Here is a 12,954-nt window from a genome sequence, read left to right on the forward strand (position 1 = left end):
AACGCAAAGCCCCCAAAAAGCCCATATACAGGCAGCTAATAATTTAACAGAAAACTTTTAAGCGACTTTTTGAATGATGACAATGTGGGCATCGTTTTAACAGAAAGAGGCATGTTATTCCAAAAAGTAATGGCTGCAAAGGCAGTGGTCATTTTTTCATAATTTGTGCGCGACGCGGGTAGCAAAAAGTTAAGGTTCATTGCAAATCTGGTTACATTGTTGTTTTGTAAGAAAACTGAATCAATGAACTCAAACGGTAGCAGTGCATTGCGCAATTGAAACAGAAGAACGGCTATGCTATAAAAAAATAACTTACGAACAGGTAGGATTTTGTTGTCTTGGAGTAGATGGCCTGCACTGGAGTATCGTGAGCTATTAGTGATAATGCGGATCGCCTGATTTTGTATGTTCTGAATGTGTGATAGATGACAGTCATACGTGTTTCCCCAAGCAGCGATACCATACATGATATGGGAATGAATGAAGGCGAAATACAGAGACATAAGTACGTATATATGAAAAACTTCACGAGCTTTTATTATAGCCCGAATTCCGAATGCAGTTTTCTTTCTGAGGTGATCAGTGTGGACATTAAATTTTAAATGGCAGTCAAGATGTAAACCAAGAAAAATTACAGTATCACAGGTGGGTATAGAGTGAGGACCTAGGGTTAAGGGTTGATGAAAAGGCAATGGCCTTTGAGTGGACCTAAATATCCTAAACTTGGTTTTGGCTGGGTTAATAATAAGTTGGTTCTCGTAGCACCATTTAGTAATATCTAGAAGTGTGTTATTCAAGTGTAAAGTAAGAGCAGTTAGAGAGTCCTCAGCTGCAGTTATAGTCGTGTCGTCTGCATATAACACGCAGTGAGTTGATTTAATTGCATCGACAAGATCATTATTATAAATAATAAATAATAAAGGGCCCAAAATAGACTCCTGGGGCACGCCTTGAGTCACTGTTTCAAAAATCAAAGAAAAAACCGCTTCGAAATTTTATTCAAAAAACTAGGATTATCACTTAATACTCCCAACATTTTGTCTTTTGGGGCCACTTAATTGGGACACAGTGACAGGAACATCTGCGGGGCTCTCTGCGAATTCATATATAACACGAAAAGATTACCTTGCTGAGTCAGCGATCAGCTCTCGAATTTTAATAGCCACACTACCACTTATTATTTAGCTGATACGCTGCAATGAATCAACTTTCAGGAGAATTTCATATCACGATTTCACCTCAGATATTCAACAAATTCTATTATTTCTCCCCCCCTTTTTTTTCTTCATTTTTTTTACATTGCGCCAAATTAATTTTACAGTCAAAACACAGTAATCATATTCCCCTAGTCTAGAAAATCTAAAGGAATTGACTTGCATTAATTACCGGCTTCTTGGCCAATCCCCCTTAGTGGGTGAGAGCCACAAAAGAAAGGAACAAGCAAGCAAACAGTCACTTTTTCGCTCAGTGCTCGCGAGTTGGTCGCTGTCGTTCCATTCCCTGGCACATCTGCTTTTTGCGGCCCTGAACCCGTCAACTTGTGGAAGCCAGCTAGCTCCCTTCTAGCGACGACTGATCACACTTATCTGGGTGAGTGCTTATCTGTATACCGCTCACTGCTTTGGATTTTCGCCCTAGCTGCAGCTCTTAATGAACGCCTCACTAACTTACTGAGGAGCAGCGCATAAATTAGGCCTAGAGAGTGTTCTAATTCGCTATGCGGTCAATCGAAGGTGTAGAAGAACGAAAGCATTGCGATGGAAGTTTGGGCTTCATCTCCAGCGCTTCTATAATCAGTGCAATAGTAAAATGTCAATTACGAGCGAGTGAAGTCGCAGTCACAAGACTACGTTCTAAGACTCCCTATGAAAAAGTTATTTACACAGAGGTTGTGTAGCTGCTTGCCCCCCCCCCCCCCCCTCTTCCAACTTTTCTTTTTCTTTTACAGAGAAAGCTGTTATAAGATCAGAACATGGTTCATGTGCGAGCCGTAGTTGTGCGACGCCACCACCAGTGTGATGCACGTGATAAACTCGGTAAACAAAAAGTTGGCAGATCTCACGTACTGTGGAAATCGATGATATGCGAAGCACGAATGGGGAAGGTTAATATGGCACGTTAAATTCAGCACAACGTTACGAGGCGGACGAATAAATTATGCCGTACATGAATTCCATGTCGTGATGATCGTGTTTGCATGTGTCATTTACATTCGTCCTCTATTCACGTCACGTGATACTAAATTCAGTATCACGTGACGTGATATGCGGAGCTAGCAAAATGGCCGTGAGCAGGCAATGAGCGTGGCATGTAGTCATGTTTTAAATCACATGCATATTATGATTATCTTGTTTGGACGTGTCATTTACCTTCTTCGTCTATTCACGCCACCTGATTCCAAATTTAGTATATGTGGATCTTGCGAAAAGGTTGCGATCGCGCTATGAGCGTAGCATGTAGTTATGTTTTACATGACTTGCATATAAAGATTATCAAGTTTCAACGGGTCATTTACCTTCGTCGTCTATTACGTCATATAATACCAAATTTTGTATATGTGGAGCTAGCGAAACATGCGTGAGTACGCTATGAGTGTAAGATGTCATTTTTTATGTGACACGCATATCATGATTATCATGTTTGCACTTGTCATTTAACTTCGCCATATATGCACGTCCCGTAATACCAAATTTGGCATATGTGAAGCTAGCGAAACAACCGCGAGTGCACTATGAGCGGGGCGTGTATTCCTGGCTAGTCATAACATGAAAATCCTGACATGCATATTATGAGTTTTGCGTTAGGGTCTGTCACTTATGTTCGTCATGCAGTCCTGTCATACGATACCAGTTTTGCAAAATGTCATGTGAACGAAACTACTGCAAAAGCAGCTAGACCATGAAATGTAAAACATCACATTTATGACATGTCATAATTTTCATGTTTTGAATAGACAAATATGTACCTTATCTATCTATCTATCTATCTATCTATCAATCTATCTATCTATCTATCTATCTATCTATCTTATCTATCTATCTATTTACGAGTTTTAGCGCTCCTGGCCGTTCCGATAGTGGTATCGATAACAGAATCGGTGTGGCCCAACATGACAATATGACGAGCATAAGTGATTAGTCATAACATGAAAATTTTTCCAATTTTCGAAACGGCAAAAGAACAACGAGGTGTCACATAATGCGAATTGCTCAACGAGTGGGTCGTCAAATGCTGCAACCATTTTAAAAAGTTTGATCTTGTTCGCTCATTAACTGTGGCACATACCCACTTTGTGGGATTGTTGGGATTACAAAATTACGCATAATTCTTCATCGTAGTCAGCCACAGCGTGCTCTCTTCAATCTAATTGTTTCTTGGCCAATACCCAGAGGGGGTGTGAGCCAAGTATTTAGGCCATAATCATCATCCTCATCTCTGGCCACCGCTTGCTGACGTGAAAGACGACGACAACGACCACATTTTCGAAGCGCTCGCGCTCGCGAGGAACAATCACTTCTTCGCTTCTTGCCGCCCGAAGCCCGTGAACCTGTGGAAGCTAGCTCCATTTCAGAGACGACTGATCGCACACGACTGGGTGAGTGCTTATCTGCATACCGCTCCCTGCTTTGGATTTTTGACCTAGCTGGACCTTTTAATGAACACCCCACTAACTTACTGAGAAGCAGCGCATGTATTATGCTTAAGAGCATTCTATTTCGGGATGCATGTGATCAATCAAAGGTGTAGAAAAACGAAAGCATCGCGTTTGGGCTTCATCTCGATCACTTCAATAATTAGTGGAATAGTAAAATGTCAATTACGAGCTTGTGAAGATGCAGTCACAAGACTACGTTGTCGGACTTGGTTGGCTGGTAACAACTTTATTGGTAGTTCGGTGGAGCTTTCGTCAACCGGGGTCTCCCGCGTGGGGACGTCAAGACGTGACCTGACCGCCGCCTCGTGGGCCTGCTGGACGGCCCAGAGTTGGTCGCTGAGGCTGGGGCTGCACAGGGCAGCGGTCCACCGCGGCGGAAGGGCTCCGGATTTCCCACCTTGCGGATTTTGGGCCCAATTCTAGAGCATGTGATTGAATGTGACAACCTCAATATGGCCTACCTTGCATATATTCGCCGGGTATATGTCGGGGTATAGTTTGTTAAACAGTGAGGTGTTAGGATAGGTATGTGTCTGTAGCTGTCATAAGCCTAGTTCACACTGAAACATCCGCTTTCTACAGCGACCGAAATTCCTCCGCCGCCGCAACGCAACGTCGTTCGCACTGGACGCGCCCCGTGCCGCCGAATATGCCATCTACCACGGGGCGAACGCGGGATGGATGCGCTGTTACCCGGTGGTTGTCGCGGTTCGCAAACGCCACTACGCTATCCGGTGGTGTGTACTTCGATGATTCTCGTACGCAGGAAGCAAGAAAAGACAGTATTGCTTACTATGCTGGCAAGTGGCGGCCTTGTAATGCACGGTGAGCAGAAAAAACCACCTACGCCTGCGGCGTTGGTAGGTTCGTTTTGCTCTGCAAGACCGCAACAAGCTCGGTCGCGCCAACAGCAAGCTCGGTCACCTCTTCCACGAAATACGGACCCGAAGTAGGCACAGAGTAGGTTAAACTCCCGTTGGTTACAACATTCAGTTACGTTCACTGCGACACAAGAAGTGAGTAGGGCTTGGCCGCCATTTTTCAAAATTCCTTGGCTAGCGCTCCTATTGGTCCGCGGTGACCGATTCGGTGGCAGACGCCGCAAAAATCGGTCCGAGAGCGATCGGCGCGGAGAGGGCTCTTTCGGCGGATCTCGCCGCCGCCGAACCGGATTCGGAGCACTTTCGGTGGCCGGAATGTTCAGTGTGAACGTGGCCATAGGGCCGCTGCCTGCATCATGTTCAGCTTTTCGCTGGGTGGAGGAACGGTTCGGCAGGCCAGCTAGGTAGAAGGCCTTGATAATTTCGTAATATGTCGTCAAACCGTCTTCGGTGTTTCCCCATGGAGGACGATCACCGGCGCGGTTCACGAGTTCACGCGCTTTAACGTGTGCCCTTTTGTTCAGGTTGCGGCGTGTCTCCGATACCTCTTCCACGTGAGCCGGAAACCACAGAAGTCTGGTTCGAAGCTCTACCTCCTGATGGAATTTTCTATTGGGCAGGACTTTGGCCACTTCTTGCGAAATACATCTTTTGGTGAAGTGTTTGACCACTTGTCTCAAGTCGCAGTGGACAGCATGTCAGATTCGTGACTCCCTATCTAAATTTTTATTTACAGAGAGCTTGTATTGCTTTTACACAGAGCTTGTCTGGAGTTTTAGATGTATGAGTGTGCAAACGCCTTGGATAAGAAGCTTGAAACCTGTCAAGCTGCTCGGGTTTTGTGGAGGTTAAAGTTCTTTTCTCGCAATGACTGAGGATTTCGTGGTACGCGGTCATGATTCCATTGCAACCTTGTATGGCTTACGAGTCACGGACGTATTCTGTATTTTAGCCCCGCGGGTTCCTCACCAACGTCCAAGCGTTGCACAGCGGCAGTGTTTTCGTCCGCGTTCTGGCAAGTTAGCTGTCCCTCGACGCGTGCTTATTATGTTTGGACAGGAGGTTGGATCTTCGTCCATTGCCAAGACTTGGTCGTAACTGCGCTGTAGTCCAAGTCTTCCGTTCTGGCGTCGAGCATGTGCGCAGCCTCGATGGAGACGTCTCTCTCGGCGAAGCTACGGACTGCCGTCTTGGTGACGCTGGCGACTATCGTGTGCTGGGTTCCGCCTTAAACTATTGCCAGTGTTATAGCTATGTATTTCGCCGCTTCACTCGATCGTACACCCCGTGCCTATAGGATTCGCTATTTCGTGTCGGTCACCGCCGTGGTGAACGCGAGCGCCGATTGTCAATGTTGTCGTTGCCGTCGCTCCCGCTGGTTATGCTACTTTTCTCGGTCAGGCCGAGGGTATCTGGCAGTGCCAACAGAGAAGACATCTTCCTCCTGCTTTGCATCTACGCTTTTGTGCCTAAAATGACTGAAGTGGCCGCTATTTCGCAAAGCAGCTGAGTGCCTCTGCTTGAGCATAGAGAGTGGATCACTACGTGACAGATTGCCTTTGTGCTTACAGTGAGCCTTGACAAGAAATACCGTTGCAGGTTGGCCCAAAATGCCTCGGACATCGCCCAATGTCGGTGAACTGCCGGCCGGTATGCCGCCCACGCGTAGGCCACCTTTGCTGCCTACGCCCAGGTTGCCGAAAACTCCGCAACGCGAGCAACCGGCGAACAGCAAGGAGCTATCGGTGAGGATTCTGTACCTGGATTCCGGTCAGGGTCCGTCGTCGGCGCTCCAGCTGCGACGGCTGCTGGGCTTCTCCGTAGTGGTGGACCACGTGGCTCCAGCAGATCGGTGCGAGGTTGCTGTGTACGAGAGCCCGGTTTCCGAGGTGTATGTCAACTTACAGCCTGAACAGCTGCCAAAGGACGCATTCATGCAGATCGTCGTCAAATAGTGAGCGCAGATCGAATGCATATGGCAAATTTAGGATTACCTTCTTATTTCCCATTTATGCTAATGTTTTTCGTCGCAATGTTTATGGTATAGTTCTGCATATGGTGTCATGTGTAGTCGGCGCTCAGGCTTGCTAGAATAGTTCTTGAAGGAAAGTCAGGACTTTTCTATGAATAATGCGAAATGGTTAGAACGTTTGCGGAACGAATATCCAAGTCTTTAATATCTAATACCAAAAAAAAATCAGGATGTCGAACGGATTAAAACATGTATGCATTCGGGTTTCGTTGGACGCGTTCTATTTCGCTGTGGTTACATTCAAGCTTGCAAGCCCATTTCGCAAGCGTGTTCCTTTTAGGAGTACTCATACTGACAACTGGGCAATGAGTACGTATCATTGCAGGCGTTTCGGAAGGGAAATTTTAGTCAAGTTAGAGGAGAACTTCATACACTTGCTCAAGCGCAAGGTTCACTTGGAAAACAAGCAAAAAGACACAGTAGTGTGCAAACGTACAACGCTTGTATGTGCGTGTTTTACACAGTGACGCACTCGCCGAAATCAAGTGTGATAAGCGTTCAACTACAAGCCATTTCGTCAAACTCTTGAATACAACAGCACAAGAAATATTGAAAAAGTGACACTGGGCTTCAGTGAAAAATCTTTTCGAGACGATTTGCATGAAAATGTGAACACGTCACATGTGATTGCAAACAGCGTTTTACACGTTCCCCCACAAGCAGAACGCAAGCGCGTACCCCATTCCGTCTCGATTTTGGAACGGGTTCCCGTTACAAGTTTCTGCAAAGCGGAAAGGAACGCGTCACAGTTACATCTCGAAATTGCGCCACCACAAGTTCCCGTCGCTTACTCAATCGCCCGCACGAAGCGTGAATGGGTCCACTCGGCGAAATTCTCGTCTCTTCTTCGTACCGTTCGAGGTCTTTCTGGCGCAGCGTATAGTGGTGTAGGCTTCCATGTGAGGCTGGTATTGTTCACGACACTCCTCGGAATAAAGTTTTCGTCACGCGCTGCTTCGATCACGCTTTTGCCCCGCCGCGGTGGTCTGGTGCCTAAGGTACTCGGCTGCTGACCCGCAGGTCGCGGGATCAAAGCCCGGGTGCGGCGGCTTCATTTCCGATGGAGGGAGAACTGTTGTAGGCCCGTGTGCTCAGATTTAGGTGCACGTTAAAAAACCCCAGGTGGTCGAAATTTCCGGAGCCCTCCACTACGGCGTCTCTCATAATAATATGGTGGGTTTGGGACGTTAAATCCCACATATCATCGATCACGCTTGCAAACACGACTGCTTATGCACTCCCTGGCCGCCTCTGACAAAAAAAGGCTGCCTACCCATAGTGCATAGCGCCACTGCCGTTCATGCAAGCTCCCTATGCTCACAGCAAAAAAAAATTACGGCATATTCACGGGGTGAATGATGATAAATGGGCGAAGCTCCGGAGGGATTCATCGGTAAACTGTGAATCTTCCGTGTAATTCGCCCAGTCGATCAACATGTAAAGACGTGAGAAACGCTGTGTGTGTATATAGACAAATCAACTTTTATTTGTTCTTAGACGATGGATGGCTTGCTATGTCCCTTGCCTCGCGCGCTCGCACGTCGGGATTTTGTCTGCGAGCGCGCGCTGCTGCCGCCTTGCGCTCTTTCCGCTGTGCAGCCTTATCCATCCGGCGACTCCCAGCGCGTGCCAACAGCGAACGGATTTTATTACAACGCTCCCCCTAGCGTACGTCGCCGCACTAAATCGAACGATTGCCTTCAACCAATGACACGTGCCATATGTGACATCATTCCTATTTTATAAGATCTCGCGTCTTTCATCAACTACAAGTACCGCTTTCTAGTTTATAACATCTTGCATCTTCTCATCATCAGCTACAAGTACCACCATCTAGTAAACACTACAAGAACTAAACGAGAGGTGGCTACATACTGGAGACGGTACCGCCATCTAGCGAACACTGCAAGAACTAAACTAGAGCTGGCTACATACAGGGGACGGTACCGCCATCTAGTGAACACTGCAAAAACTAAACTAGAGGTGGCTACATACAGGCTACAGGGGACGCACAGCCCACGCCCTAAGGAGCTTCGCCCCTAAAAAAAAGCCACCCGCGTCTTCTTACGGAGGGAACTCGATTAAGTACATCGCCTAGTGGGGGTGGGTGTATATCACGTGAATGGTGCGTAATCGGGTATGGTTTGGGAATGCCTAATGGTTATTTCAGATGTATTACCACGCGCTTTGCGGCGAAGTGGCAACACAGAGGAATGCAGTGTGCGTATCGAGGGCGAACTTCACAAATTATTTTTAAACCAAAAGATGATTTGATTAAGCTCATCTTCATTACTTAGCGATGAAGTTGTCTGCTAAAAGCCACATTATGAGGACCGAATAAGTACGAAAAATTCAGTCAAATAGGAGAAATCGCGTATTTATTTGTTATTTCACTTTCTTTTTTTTGCACGAAGATTTTGTTTCAACCCTCAGAACAATCTGCTACGAAAATGCACTTTCCTGAAAACCACACTAATGTATGAGATTACTTAAGGAAAATATTTTTGCTGTTTATGTAAATGCAGAGCTAAAAGGTAAGCAGAATAATTTCGGAATGGCTAAGTAGCGCAACTATACAAAACCTCTGCACTACCTCAAGCGTCGTTTTGAAGCCGAATGCACAAAAATATATTTTATATACACTTTCCATTACGCAAATTTAGCAAGTGCGAGTGTACAATGAGGTGGCACCATGGCCTTGAAAAACTTTTCGGGCAAAAATGTTTTGCCAGAAAACACACTCTATGTGGCATAATAAAACGGTATAAAGTTTGTCAACAAACCTGCGATGAGCGAGTGCCATGCTTAGGACACTTGGCATGAAATGACCCATATTTGATATGTTATTATTATTATTATTATTATTATTATTATTATTGATGGACTTATGACTGAATTAAATTCTCCTTCCTAACATGTCCAGGCATTTGAAGTGCAGCGTTTGAAGTATTTACATAAAGTTACCTGCCGGTGATTTAAAGCAGTGGAACAAAATATATTGCGCAAGAAATGTGCCCGATGTCGACCTCTCTCTTCGCCCCAGCGTGAGGTTCACAATGTTACGGGGTCGGTAACTTCTGTACAAAATGCATATACAGAGGAAAAACCACAGGCAAGAATCACAATGGCTGATTGGCACACTCGCGCGCCTCTCAGCTGATTGTGTCCTTCCTCTTCCTTTACTTCATCTCCGTAACAGGACGCCCGGACGCTGAAGCACCGTCTCAGCGTGAGTCCGGAGAAGTGCGACAGAAGTAGGGTTTCATGCGCGAAACATGGACAATGCCAGCAATTGACTAACTTGGTGACGTATTGGAGTTCAATAGTTCTATCTCGTAGTTGACGTCGCAAACTTGACGTAAGACTAAATAGGGTCCTGCGTATCGAGACAAATGTTTTCGGAGAGACCTTAACGGTGACACGGTGACCAGAGGAGCACGCGGTCACCTGGGCGCTTCTCAGCTGATTGTGTCCGTCCTCTTCCTTTACTTCACTTCCGTAACAATATTGAGACTTGCAGTTGACCAGCATCAGATTCATTGCGCCATAAACGGGATGTTTTGCATTACATGTGGTCGCACATATGTCGTTCTGCTGGTGTTGACATAATGTCCTAGAGTTTCTGGAGCGTCGAAAGGGAATGCTGATGCCTTGAAAGCTTCCCGCACACTCGTGCAGCAACTGCAGAGACGCTCCTATGCTTGTTGTGTCAAATATACGTGTACATGAATGCTAAAGACAGTTACTTGGGTGAAAGAAAAGGACTGCCAAGCCTATATACAATGGTGTATTAACCATGTTTTCATTCAACCAGTGCTGAAACCTCGTAGTTAGTAGCTATCAGACTATTTACTTAAACTACAAATTTCCATGCAGTATTAAACGGTTGACTTCTAATGAAAGAAATGCATTGCCTAGTGAACGCATGCGAGTGATGCAGGTTGTTACCCGCAGGTGTGATTGGGAATTAGTTCAGCATGTCCTCCGCAGTGGCGTGGATCGCAGCTGTCGTCCTCCCGAGTGGTGGCTCGCATCAGAAGAGCTAGAAGAAAGATGCAGTCCGTACGATGCCCTGGTTGCCATGGAGCATAAAGACGTACCCGTGGAATCTTTCGCGCTGGGCTGCCTCTTGGGCTATAATACTTTTGTAGCTCATTTCGACAGTGCACGAACAGTTCTCCCGGGTGCCAAGACCTCTTTATCCAAGAAATTTAAAGTTGTACCACCCGTATTAACTAAGTCCAGCAAGGGGAAGAAACTTCAGCCATTCCCGAGGTCCGGGTGCGGGTTCTCTGATGGAGATCCACCCACTCCTTGCTGCAGAATGTCACGTGAAGCAGGGAGGTCAAAGAGAGAGTCGGCACTTGAGGAGAAATCGCCTGCAAACGTGACTTCCGAAGAATTGAGTTCTTCCGCACCTCCTGCGCAGCCAACAAAAAGGGAATCCACCGAGGGGTTGCCGGTCACCGAGCCCACAGTTCGCGGATCTCAAGCGCAACAACCCATGGCGTCAGCTACACCCGACTCTTGGCCAACCCAAGCAGACACGACCGCACTGCGTTTTGAACCCTCGTCTCTTCTTCGGGAAGTTCCATCATCGCAAGCTTCCACGTCTCCACCGCAGCCTAGCAATGGGACGGGCCAGCGGAGGCCATCCGCTTGGCAGAACTGGCGGACTCCGGTGGTGGTTCTCGTCCGAGAGACACCACCTGAGCCGTTTAGACCGGGCCCTCAGCCTGCCGTTATTCAGCTTCCGATGCCGAAGAAAGAGCCCAAGGATGAATGGACTGAACTGTTGACGCCCAGAGAGACGGCCAAGGATAGCGGCGGCAGAACTTCGAGTGCAACGTCAGACCCAACCGCGCTTTCTCCTGGCTCCCAGCAGTCGCCTTCTAGCAGCGGATCGGAGCCGCCGTCCGATGCCTCACTGCCTCAAAACACTTCGGGTACTGATTTATCTCCGCCACACAAGTCGTCGACGTCTGCTCGTCCCAGTGAAGGTTTCAAGGTAAACGCAACTTACGCGAATGACGCACTCATTAGGGAGGCGAGTACGTCGCCTTGCTCTTGGAATCTGTATGTCGAGCAGTGTCCCCTGTCTAAAGCTATCGCTTTCACACTAATATTACTCATAATACCCCACGCAATGAGTAGCAGCAAAATCCATCAATATAACCTCCTCTGGTGGATATAACCTCCTTAACCGAGTACTAATAACTGATAATCAACGACAGTCGACTATTAAAGGGACGGTGAACTGCCCACAACATTACATGAGTTGACTCCACTGATGATTAGATTGTACTTCGCATTGACTCGAAGCAACGCTGTTTTTTTTTTCCTTGAGGTGGATTTCTATTTTTATTTCTTCATTCAAAGTCATGAAAATGATCTGTGGCACCTCTTGCGGCAAACCATGAACGACTCGATGTACGAGACCTCGTGACCTCTGTACGCTTTCAACGACCTTTTTTGTTAGTATTGAAATAATGTTGCTTTTATTAAATTAAAAGATGCTGACCGCAGACTGCTGACCAGCAGGTCGCGGGATCGAATCCCGGCAGCGGTTGGCTGCATTTCCGATGGAGGTTGAAATGTTATTGGCCCATGTGCTCAGATTTAGGCGCACGTTAAAGAACCACACGAGGTCAAAATTTCCGGATCACTCCACTACGGCGTATCTGACAATAAAAATAAGAATGTACATAAAATGTACATATAGGCCTGCGTTATTATATGCATAAAAGTGACGCTGTCTTCGCGTGACGTAATAATCTCATGCTCGTCAGCGCGTCTCGAGCAAAATTTAAGCGTGCTCATGCAAGTGTGCACGCACTTTCTCGGTTGCATAGGTTTTGGAGCGACGTAGTCTTCCTACGTACACTTCGTCTCAGAAATGCGTGCACTGCTACTCAGCTCGGCCGTTCATGTGCGTAGTGGGCTTTCCTGACTTGGCTTGGCTCGTGTATCGAACGAGCAATGAAGCCTGGACAGACCATTTATGAGAACGCAGAGGCATCTTCGGGCGCCGGTGCACACAGAGCTAATTCAGGGAAGGTGCATAATGCCACATCATCTCATTTTAAAACCTTGTTATTAAAAATATATGTAAGGTTAAAATACAAGAAGTTAAGCATAGTTATAGGATCTCCGATGAAAGCATAATGACGATCGCGTCTACAAATCGCGAGAAAGGCTGGCGACAACGCTATCAATTCTTGGCGTTGCTGGAGGGACGGTGCATGTGTGTTTAGGGCCTTTCAGGCAGAAAAATACTCCTTTTAAAATGACTACGTGCTTTTGCTATTAACTAGCTCAACTTCAAACACTACAAATAGTGAGCTTTTTGTCGTACCTTAAAAAAATGGGTCGAAAAAAATCTTTCT

General features: G+C 46.6%; 1 pseudogene; it reads left to right on the top strand.

Annotated features, from left to right (window-relative positions):
- The first annotated feature begins 6,146 nt into the window (after window positions 1-6,146).
- LOC142768357 (uncharacterized) overlaps window positions 6,147-12,954 on the top strand; it is a 53,402-nt pseudogene continuing 46,594 nt past the window's right edge.

This window comes from Rhipicephalus microplus, chromosome 8, assembly GCF_043290135.1.
Source record: "Rhipicephalus microplus isolate Deutch F79 chromosome 8, USDA_Rmic, whole genome shotgun sequence".
In the NCBI taxonomy this organism is placed as follows: domain Eukaryota; kingdom Metazoa; phylum Arthropoda; class Arachnida; order Ixodida; family Ixodidae; genus Rhipicephalus; species Rhipicephalus microplus.